Genomic DNA, 12,353 nt, shown 5'->3' with positions numbered 1-12,353 from the left:
GTCTGTTGGCTATATTTGTAGCATTTGTGGTCCTTGACCACCAGTTCTGAACAGATCTGGGTGTTTCCTTTGGGATTGCAGACAAATGTGAAGAAGGCCTTATGATTGTCTCTAGTAGATGTGGCCAATTTGGACTTGAAGTTGGCTTTAGAGGATTTCACTAGTGCTCTTATTTGCTTGTTCAGGCTAAGGAGAGATTGCTTCCAATTGGGCACTTACTACTTCTTGGTCCTGGACAGCAATTTTTTCCTTTTGTTATATAGCTGATTTATTGTAGCTGTCCACCAGACAGGTTTACTCTTCCTTGCAGAGGATGATTTTGTCCATTCAGGTATTCCTGATTCCATGCAGCTATATAAATGCTCGTATAGTACTTTGGTGTAGATTTGGACATTGGTGCCAGTTCCTACAGAGGGGAAGGGGACTGTGAATCTGCTTATACCATCCCTCAGGAGGTTGTAATTAGCTTTGGAGAAGTTTTTTGTTTGACCCTAGCTAGAGGGAGGTCAGGGGAGATGGTGACTTTGAAAGTGACCGCTTTATGGTTGGGTCTTACCAGGGAGGATGATACTATAGGGGTGCTGCAGTGGTTACTCATGTTGGTGAATACCAAGTCCAAGATGTTATCACCTCTTGTGGGGGCAACAACTAGCTGTTCCAATGCATTTGCGTTGATAAAATCAAGGAGTCTCTGGGCATTTGTATTCTGGCATGAGTAGTTTTTTCAATCTATGGTTGGGTAGTTAGTTGCCCAGGATCAGGGTAAAGGGTTGAATCTTCATAGATTCAGAGAGAGCCAGATAGGTGGAGTGGACATCTTGAGTCAAATTTGGAAGCCTGTGGCTAGCTATGATTTGAATAGGGGTCTTGTCAATGGTTAACTGCACCTGGAGTGCATCCTGTGCGTTATACAGTTTGACCAGCCTGGAGGTGTGTGTGTCTTTAATATATATTGTAATGCCACCTCCTGTTACTTTGTTGCCTACAGTTTGAGGTTTGAATGTATGACTGGATGAGTATCTGGGTAAGGCTGGGGTGCTCTCTGCAGCTTTGAGCCAGGTTTCTGTGACTGCACAAATATCAGCATGTTCCAAGGTTAAGAATACTTGCAGTGAGTGGAGTTTCATGTTTAGACTCCTAGTGTTTAGCAGCATGACCTTTAATTTGCATTTTGTTTGAAATTTTTGTGTTTGTAGTATCAACCTCATGGCTTTTGCTAAAAAAGGCACTATGGGGGAGGCAAGAGCCTTTGCCAGAAGCCCGAAGCCTGAGTGAGACAGATGCAGGCCATCTCTAGCAAAGCATCATGGTCTGTTAAGCCAGTTGTTAAAGTCAATTGTTTTCTATTTGTATTGAGGCACAATTCTGGGTGATGGTAGAATGCTGCTTAAGGCTAGGGGGACATACCTGCCTGGGACATGTATTCAGTGAGCTCATTCATGTCTCTCTCCATATAGTCGAGGGAGGTACATCTGAAGTCATTCACGCTAACATGGACTATGACAGAGTCCATAACAGTACCTGTTGAAAGACTTGAGTGTGTGTGTGTGTGATGTGACTGATTCTGGCACCTGACAAACAACTAACTGTGACTTTCTCATTATCCAGCCTGGTGAGAGGCACATCTGCGTGTCTCACAATGGGGTCTCTTATGACCAATACGTTCAGTTTACGGTTAGGCCTTAGTGGTTGTGAGACACAGGTGTGTGGACTATGCATGGTATGTGGTGTGGAGGGTTGCGGAGTTCACGTTTTTGTCTCAAGGTCTCCTTTGTTTGAGTTTTTTTTTTTGTTAAGAACCACCGCATATTTGAGTGTGTGTTATGTAGTTGTGGGTGGTGGTTGAGGTGTAGTGATTGTGTTGACAACCTTCTCAGTGCCAGATAAACTGGCTTGTGAGGGAGAGCGCATAGACTCTAGGTTCTTAATGTAACTGCATCTCACAAATTGTGTTCCTAGGTGGTGGTAGTAGATGGTTGTCCATGTACATGAGGCAGTTGCTACACTGTTTCAGGATGCCCATATCAACCAGGCTGGCAGGAGAAACCATAGGAAATTGTCCATTCATATTTGTCAGAATCTGAGGGAGAGAGGCCAGGGAGAGCTAAGGGGTAGGCCTAAAGCCCAAGTGCTTAAACTAAAACTAAGAGGCTTAGAGAAATACTTACAATTTAAACAGGCTAAAACCATGCAGTAATAAATGCACCAGAAAAGATGGAATTGAATACTTTTGAGAACAAGTAGCAGAAAAAGCAAGATGAAGCAATAGAGTAGGAGGAGGAAACAAAAAATGCAAATACTGTAAAAGCAGTTGAATAAAGTGTTTTTTAAGTAAGGTGGAAAGGGAGAAAGGAGGAACAGAAGCTAATTCAAGGTTAAGAAACTAAGGGGGTTGGCCTTCCCAAAAATTATTTCTGTATTATTAGGTAGAATGACCTAATGAGACTGGACTGTGAGGAGTGTCCCAGATCAAATATTCAGTAGGGGCAGGCAACTGCAAAGCCACCAACTTTAAGAACAAAACAATAATAAGGAGAGAAGGTAGGAGACTATGTTATAGCTACTAGCTACACTATGTTTGGCAGAAAACACTACAAAAATGTTTACCACAGCAGAAAAACAGCAGTGAGACACTAAATGAAAGTTTTAAACAGAAAAAGGAGCAAGGAGAAACTAGAGAATGCTTTTGACTGCAGACAAATCCATTATATGATACACTCCTTGGCAGGAAAATCAGAACAAACAGACAGATGCTTAACAAATGGAGAAAATTTCCAGTAAGTACCTTTCACACAGTGAAACTAGCAAAAAAAGCTTTACAAATAGTGAGACAGTAACAAAAGTGATTTAACAGGCCCAGTATCATTCGCTCTATATGCTGGTTGCTTTGCAGTATGAACTTGGCTTAATGTGTTTAGACTTGTATTTTTAGCAAAATCTCAAAACATTTTGATTACAACCTGTGGGCTGTTATGTAATATAACTTCCTGGGATTTTATTTTTCTAGAACAGGATTAATGTAAGCATAGCTGTTCAATTCCAATTTGCAGTATGTGATAACTGCGTAACAGTGTGCTTTTTGAATATTTGTCTGTGGAAATGTGATTCTCTTTATCCTGAAATGCATCAACTTTAATGTCCATCTATGGAAGACTGAGTAGTTCATGTATCATTAATTTGTCATGACCATTGCAGGTGCCACGCTTGTTGATGATTTTGTTTTTCCTGGCAATTTCAGCTAGTTTTACATAGCAGGATGGTTTACTTACATTTTAAGTTTTCAGAAGTGTAATCCAAGGATTTTTTGAAACATTGATTCTCTTAGTTGACATGGAGTTATGACTTTGTCTCCCTTGAACATCAAACTTTGCATACAGAAAAGTTCATCTCAGTAATGAAAATTCAACTGGATTTCTATATGTACTGACTTAATTTGCTATGGACATCCAAACGCAGTAGTACCTTTTAACAGCCGCAATTCTCTGTCCTCCTTTGAACATTTCCTTAATTAATTTGGTATCTTAACTGAAGTAAGTAACTGCTAAATTAGTCATATTCCTTATTTTTTTTCATATTATCTTTGCATTCCTGAAAGTAAACTCTGCTGGGTGTATCTGCTACATGCATTCATTACGGGCTAATACTATACCATTAATTCATACTTTATTATAATATAGCCTGTAGTATTGCAATCCCTTTTAGAGAGAGACTTCTTGAAAATGATTTGTAATGACCTGTGAACTGATTTTTGTATTACTGAGTTGACATAATTATAATCAGTACATTTCTGACAACTGTAGATAATGGCTAATATTTTTCCCAATTTGAGTAAGCTTTATTTGTGCTTCTGTTAAAGCTGTTGACTTGTGTCCTGTTTGTCTACTTTTCTGCATTAATACTGCTCATGGTCCTTTCTAAAATTTACTTGAGGTATTATAGGTTGAAAGATATCATCAAACTTCAGGGTAGTAGCTTCTGTAGCAAGCGTTCTCAGCATTTTAAATCACCTATCCTGTTCTGTGACCAAATCTAGATACCATCATTATGCAGTAGAATCTTATGTTGTCCAAAAAGTTTATATTAAACTTTAAGTAGTACTGAACCATGTCAAGGAATTGCATGAGAGCTGCTGCTTTTTCCTATGTCTTCTGCATGTTGACAACAGCTGTTATCTAAATCTAATTTTACTCTGTTATGTCAAAACATGTCTATAGGCACACATTTAACACTTGTTTTTTTAGCTTTAATCCATTATATTTAAGCTTATTCAGTAGCTTATCAAGTTTAATTTTGGGGCTGTATTTCATGGTCTTCCCATACAATATCATAAACTGTTATGTTAATTGCAGTTAACAAACTTACCATAATTTTAGCTACAGCTGTTTGGAATAGACAGGATCCGAAGGGGGAGGGAGTCTTTGAAGCATGGTTTTAGAATGAAGGAGCTTCACTGGCAATTAAAGACAAATGTTAATATGCTAGAGTTAAATTAATCATTAGTAATTCACAGTATTTTAAAAATTGTATAATATATAATGCATATTTATTAGAAAATAGTTTAAGCCTGGTAGTAGTAATCTGTGTTATACAATTTTTTGTGTTGTTGATTTTAACAAATTTTATAAATGCTATAAATACCATGAATGGTTTTATGGATTGGATGTTGAGACGTGATTGGTAGTAATGGTTTTAAAAGGAATAGTGTAGCATGCATAGCTGTTTTCAAAATGTATAGAGGTTGAAAGTGCTTAGACAACTAATAGAGTGGTTTGCTGTAATCCTGTTTTTTTTTTTTTTGTTTGTTTCATAGTTGTTTTGCAAACCTTATGCTTGTCTTTATTGGTCTGCTTTTTTTTTAGCAGAAGTGCAGAGGCTTTCCATGCATTCCAACTCATGCTGAATGTTTCAAGTGGTGTAGGCATGCTTTTTGTTGTATGTATAACTAAGTACTGCCTCCTGAGAAATTTTGATGTAAAATTCTCAGTAAATGCCCTAATTCAGTACAGAAGTCCACATGGTGCTATATTATATGCAGTGTCTTTATTACTTTGCTTGATAACTCTTGGTGAAATGCATGTAAGTATACCTGCTATTGTACTTCTTGAGGTTAACTGGACCATTAGCATTTTTGAGAAAATTCTGGAAAGTGCCTTTGAAACGCCGCATACTCTATAAACATTCATGTAGTCTTTCCCATCTGCCTTTCATTTTTATTGAGAGTAAAGTTAGAGATGTACCAAATTACAAGGCTTAAGGAATCCAAAAGTATTTATTATCCATCTGTATTTCAACTTTATTTTCATTTTATTGAATTTAATTATTAATATCAGATACATTTGTGCTGACTTTAGCAAATCTCTGTAAATTGTGCTTAATCTGTACACTATGAATTCTCTGTCATGTCAGATTTTCTAACAAACATTACAGGCCATTTTATTAGGCCACTTTACTTACGCTTTCCAAAGATGCAACTTGGAACATTTGCTTGCACATTGTATTCTCAAGTAAATGCAGACCAACCTAGTCATTTTAGCTTGTGCCCTGAATATGTCAGAGGAGTACTTGTAGATTTAAGTATGGTATTGTACAATATCAGTGCTTTAAAGGAAATTAGGAAACTTCTGAAAAAATATTACATCTGGCACCAATTTGAAGCATAAATGTAATATGATTGCTTTGAATCATACGCTTCGTAGAGCAGATGTATTTGTACGCTGTTACTACTGTCTGGAGTTTGTACTGCATTCAGATTATGCCCTTTAGCTCCATGCACATACTTTTACTTTTTTTTGCTTTTCTTTACTGTTTTGATTTAGCAATGTGTGCATCTTTCAGAATGGGTTTATTTTGACTTTTACACCTTTGCAAAATGATTCTGAGGTCCACACAGCCTACTGAGTGACTTAAAAATTTTAGCATAACTCTTGCAAGCAGCAATATTTCTAACTGTGTGATTGACACTAGGTACTATCTTGGGTAAATGCAGTCACTTCTAATTTAATTTTTGTTTTGTTTATTTGGTTTTCACTTCACCATTATTTCACTAACAATCCTTATTTTGTAAATGATTGGTTACTCAAAACTGTATAGCTATAAACTTGAAAATACATCTGGTCTACATACATCTATTTATTTTTATCAAATGTGTCAGTTCTAATTCTTTTAACACCCTGCCTCTACCTTTTTATCCTTCATGAACGCAAAGTCCATTATATCTGTTGTCTGTGAATCATGTACGATTCCAGACTCCCTGCTGCATAGAAGACCATTCGCATAAGCACATATTGATACTCAAAAACCTTGAATTGTGGTGAAAAATACATCCATTGCATAAAGATGATTTCCTTTGTCTCAGAGTGTGCTTGAAATGTCTCCCTCAGTACTGCTGACTTGCCTTTTTCTTCTTGAAGTGAAAGTGTTAAATACCATGTTTATTTCTTTGCCAACTGCTTGAAAGAACATCAGACTTTTTCTGTCTTCTCTGAAATTACAGTTGCAGTGAGGTAATCCTTGGAATCCAGAGCATCCATTTTAAGACAAGTTAATAAGCACCTTCAAAGGCAGTGGATGTCCTGACAACATCGTGAGCTAAAAATCAAGAGTTGCAACAGTGGAGACTATTGGCTCATAACTTTCTTTGAGAAATAAGAAAAAATTTACAGATGGTGAGTCACAAAATGTACTTCAGAATTTTATGAGAAAATACTGTATTATACTTGTTTCAACCAATGATGAAAATATGAGAAAGTTCTTGCAGTCATTTCTTTCAGTGTTGCTTGAAAAATGAAATGCCATGTTACTGAACATAGATGCAACACTATAGGAATGTCTCACAGATGCCCTGCCATAGCTTTTGAAGTTTTGTGGTTAAAGTACAGCAAAAATAGTAATAATCATAATAATAATTTCTGATGCCAAAAGTAGTTTGCAGTTATCAGACCCTATATTACGTGTGCTGTTTCAGTTTGCATATTGTTACTGACTGTTGCATGAAGAGGTTGAGTTACTAGGTACATTGTCATCAGAAGCATTACTTAAAATTATCTAGAAGGACGATAATGGTGACATTCTTCCCTGTTAGTTAACTCCCTTTTAATGCTATATATTTACTGTATGTCATAATTATTCTACAAGATAACTTCACATGTTCAGTACATTCCATCTGACACGTTCATTAAAAGATGCAGGACTTTGCTGATTGCTTCTTCACTACTTTTGCTTTTTTGTGGCACTGCTAGTGAAAAAGTAACTGTTCAGTTAAAAAATAAGAACATAGGAAAAATAGTAAGAAAGCAATTATGGAGACCATAAGATACATATCCATTTATACCTTAAATGTTTTTTTAAATAGGCGCACTTAATGTTTGACACCCTTTTTGAGCACTTAATAGAAATCCCTTCCCAAATTAAGTTGAGCCGTATGTGATAACCCTGACATAAGTGAAAGACATAACAGTATCACTATAAACTTTTGTTATACTGCCAGCCCAGCTATCTGGAGTTTTGTAAATAATTTTATGTCATTTGTAAATATTGATATGGCTTATACAGAACTAAATGTTATGTACTGAGCTAAAATGTAACCACTGCATTCTCTACTGGCTTAGAACAGAAATGTATATAAGCTATATACTTGTGCAAATGTATGCTGTAATGGTAGACACTGAAACGTAAAGAGTTAACTTGCAAAACTTCAAGAAAATAGGTTGAAATTAAAGTGTTTTACGATTGTGTCATAAAAGTTAGAGTCAATGCAGCAAGGAGACAGGATGTCTAGAATTACGGTGCCTTCTGCATTGTTTTACATTTGATAGTTTTATGCCTTCCAGCAACTGCAAACATCTGAAGGCTATGTAATTTTCACACAGAGATGTTAAATGTTAGACGCTAGGGGTTTAGCCTGGGAACTGAAGACACTTGACAAAAAGTGATGTCGTCCAAGCTAACTCAGCAGTAATATTTGATATTCAATTAAGAACTCACACAGTTATTATCGCTGAGAATTTTGTACTTTGTCTTGGACCTAACAAGAACATGCACTCGCCATCATCATTTGCACTTCTGCCTGTGTATTGTTCTGTAAGTAAGATTTAGGACATAGTATCTGTCCTAGATATAGATAAGAATCTAGTAAAGATTAGTTTAGATGTTTTTTGTATTTATTTGAGACGGTCTTGCGATGTTGTTTTAAATACTTCATATGATTTTGAACTCTGAAGTTACTGTGTTGAGTTACTGAGTATTGTCTTGTTCTTTTATTATTTATTATTAAATATATTTCAACTTATCTTTTGGCTGATATTTGTGAGATATATTTAAGCTCTTAGAGTACTGGCATATGTATTTGGTGCCACTGTACACGCCACTCATAATAGCCTGGTGCTTGGTCAAAACTACCATTTGGATTAACAATAACATTACACAGTAGGACTGGACACCCTTTGTAAGGGCCTTATATTAGCTAATAAGAGGGGTTGGTGGCAGTTCAAATTACCTTATAGTCTGGGCAGAAGAGGGCATAGCTAGTAAATGCAAGCCTTCCCCAGGTGTGTGTGTGTGTGTGTGTGTGTGTGTGTGTGTGTGTGTGTGTGTGTGTGTGTGTGTGTGTGTGTGTGTGTAAATCAAAACTGAGGTCTTGGCCCCTCAGCTGAGATCTTAACCCTATAGCTGTGCCAGTGGGGAGTCTTCTTGGGGAATCTGGAGAAAGAGGGAGAAAGCAGCCCCAGACTGTGATCTGTGTGTGCTCTTAAGGGTAATTGTTCTTTACTGTGTGTGTACTTGTCATCCTCCCAATATGTACATCCCATAGCTGTTGCCAGTGGTGGGGATTGAGGCTCCTTGAGTACTGTGCCAATGCAGGGGAGTCACAACTTTAATGGCTTAAAACAATAAAAACCAGAGATGAGCACTTTTGTACAACTTCTGTGCCCTTCCTCAGATTCGAAACCCCCATATTGCTAGGGACTATTCATATAAATAAAAAAAAAATCAATCGAATATAAGATCTAAGATGATGCCCTCTCAGGGCCAGTTTCAATGGGATACAGGTATTTAAGCCAGGAGGTGTATCTGCTTGCAAATCCCCAATCCATTTCATTTCCGCTTGCTCTGTGAGTATATTTAAATCTCCACCTCTCAAATCCTGTTTAATAATCTGTAAAATGATAAAGGAGAATGAATGGAGGTATTGGTCATGATATGTCTAAATAAAGGACTTTTAATATCTTTAAGACGTACATACCTCTCAACCTGAAAATATCAAAAATCTGGGCAAAGACCTATGAAAAGTAGGTACAACTGTCCGAAAATCGTAATGCTGATTAACATATAATTTGCATCCATAATCATGTGACCCCACCCACTCTAATGGAATTGTGGGATACCAACATGAACCTTGAAGTCACTAAATAAGTAGCAGACAGGCATTTGAATTTCAGACTTCATATCCCTCAGAAAATACATAATAATGCAGAACCTGTTATTCTAGCAACTACCCGAGTTTACAGTATGTATGTATTATTTTTTATGAAATACACTTAACAAACAACCACAGACCCAGCCAGGTTTCACATTAAAAATGGTTAGAGTGGAAACACTTCTTTAAAAAACTCAAAGATCAGCTCACAGTGTAGCATTGAAAATACAATAGTTACAGCCATGACTGAATCCCTCAATTTATGCGTAGAAAATTGAGAGCCATGGACAGGTTGTAATATCTTCCAAATGTAAGCCCTGGAGTCATAGTGGAAGCCAGATGTATGCGCAAACAAACTGTCCCTAATTCTATTAAATACCATGAACTACTGTAATTGAGTAAAGCCTCCTTTTTTATATAATGTCCAACAACATCCATATTGGCAAGTATAACAGCGAGACAAAGGACTGGCAAGGTCCGAACACTGAAGACAACAACACAAAAAAAGGAAAATGTAAACAAAGGGATGGAAGTGCTTCAGCAGTCACATACATGTACATAAATTATACTTAAGTGCCTTTTAAAATGTGTGCTGTGATACGAATACATTTTCATATTCTATAAAGGCACATCTGAAATCACGCCTCCTCATTGTTCTAAAATACAAACTATTGATGTTCTAACAGTATACCCTACAAGAAGAGATGCAGTCCCTGTTGGACAATCCCTGTGGTACAAGACTAAAATATAATGCAATGCTGCACTAATTAGTAAAGCCCAGGCTGACTCTTTTATCTTTAAATACCTCAGAAGATGCTCACTCCTTCTCTGGAAAGTGTTCTGATCATGCAGGAGATGGAGGACAAGGTGCTGGTCATGGAGATAGTCCAAAGGGAAGCCATCTTGATCAATGAAAAAACAGCCACAGACCGTTATCTTGGAACTCCTGGCATTCTCGTGGCAAGTCCTTGAGGCTAGTCCTGGAATCAAGCACTAATACACTGGCCCAACGCTTCCTGGAATTCATCAGTTCCAATCCCCTGGATCAGCTCATTCTGATCCCCCACTAGAGGAAGCAACATCCTTGACTTTGTTATTACTAACATGGACGACCTTTGCTCTACACCAATAGTCAATCCCTCCCTGGTAGATCCGACCATAAACTTATCACCATGGAAATCTACATCTCACCCACACCCCCCACAAAGGCAACCACCTTGAAAAACATCTCCAAAGCTGGCTTTGGGCTCCTAAAAACAGAGGTGGCTAACTTCACGACACCCATGCCAATGAAAAATAGCTGCATGACTGCCAAATTATGCACCAATGCACTCTACGAACATGTACATAAATGTATGAAACTAGCCATACCCAACAGAACCAAGACGCTCTCCTCCAAAAAAGGAAACCAATCTGGTGGTCCCCTGCCATTAATAAACTCTACAACAGAAGGAAAAAACTGCTGCAGAAAAAGGTGAAGTCCAAAAACTGGAAAGCTCTGTTATAAGTCTCAACAAAAAGTTGAGATCCCTCATCATATCCTCCAAAGCCAGCTATGAAGGCAGAATTGGAGCAGACACTAAAAACAATCACAAAGCCTTCTATAGTTATATCAAGAACCTCCATGGCAATACTCAGGTTTGCTCTGAGTTACTGCACAATGGTACCTCCTATACTGAGCCAACATACTGGCCAACAGATTCAGTGCCAACGTTACCCCTGTCTCCTCCCCTAAAGGACCAATCACAATACCAGAAGATTGCCAGACACTCAGCATTACTGCAGCACAAGTTAAAGCTGCATTGTCCAAGGCCAAGAGTACAGCCTCCATGGGAACCGATAATATCCCTGGCTGTGTTCTACATGAACAAGAAAGTGAACTGGCACCACATCTGTGTACCCTGTTGAGTCACAGCCTCAGCTCAGGCTTTGTCCCTACAGAATGGTGTACTGCTACAGTCATCCCTCTCCATAAATGGGGAGCGACTACATACCCTGGGAATTATTGCCCCATTAGCCTGATGAGTCTGATATGTAAAGCTGTGGAGTGCATCATCTTGGACCTGATTAACAAAGATATAGGAAATCTCCAAACTCTAGACCCCATGAAATTTGGCTTTGTGAAAGGAAGATCATGCCTGCTCAACCTGGTTGACTTTTTTGAGTCCGTCACCAGGGCTGTGGATGAAGGTAAGGGAAGTGCATACAGCCTACCCTGATCTGGCTAAGGCCTTTGATACCATTCCTCACTCAGGATAGGCATCAACCCCTATATCACTAGGTGGGCTGCAAACTGGCTCACAGATAGAAAACGCAGTGTGAAAGTAGTGGAATTCAAGTCAGACTGCCAACCAGTCATGAGTGGAGTTCCACAGGGATCGGTCCTGGGTCCTCTCCTGTTCGGCATCTACTTCTCAAAAGTGCAGGCCAACACAAAGGGACTCTGGCTGAACTAGTTCTCAGATGACTGCAAGCTGGGAGCCATTATTAACTCCCCATGTGATGCAGACATCCTACAGAAAGGCCTCACTGACACCAATGACTGGTGTTGAAACCATGGCCTTAAGCTTAATACCAAAAAATGCGTTGTCATCCCCTTTGGTAAAAACTCAGTTCCCACATCAGTGGGAGCCCACTGAACACTGAAGGCATTATAAGAGATCTGGGAATGCAGGTTGACAGCAACCTCTCCTTCGACCACCACATTGCCACTGTGGTCAGAAAATCCTTCTATGTGGCACATCTCATTACCAAGGGTTTTGCATTCAGGAACAAAGAGGTCATCTCTCTTTGCTCTTCCCTCATTAGACCAATCAACAAGTATAATCCTCCATTTGGCATGTACCTCACTAGACACCTGCAACAGCTGGAGTGACCACAGAGGTACCTCATGAGGGGATCCTAGGCATTAAACACATGTCCTACACTGACAGACTCA

The 12,353-nt window shown here is 38.5% G+C and overlaps 1 protein-coding gene across 5 annotated transcripts in view; it reads left to right on the top strand.

Annotated features, from left to right (window-relative positions):
• STX11 (syntaxin 11) overlaps nt 1–12,353 on the top strand; it is a 1,126,953-nt gene that overhangs the window by 573,728 nt on the left and 540,872 nt on the right. For all 5 annotated transcript variants that reach the window (XM_044069646.1, XM_044069655.1, XM_044069651.1 and 2 more), the window contains one exon: nt 6,494–6,665. The gene's annotated coding sequence lies outside the window, so the exon portion shown is untranslated. The remainder of the gene's footprint in view (nt 1–6,493; nt 6,666–12,353) is intronic.

Source organism: Protopterus annectens, chromosome 1.part0 (assembly GCF_019279795.1).
Source record: "Protopterus annectens isolate FY-2018-M chromosome 1.part0, PAN1.0, whole genome shotgun sequence".
Taxonomy (NCBI): Eukaryota; Metazoa; Chordata; order Ceratodontiformes; family Protopteridae; genus Protopterus; species Protopterus annectens.
This window is presented reverse-complemented; position numbering and strand designations above follow the sequence as displayed.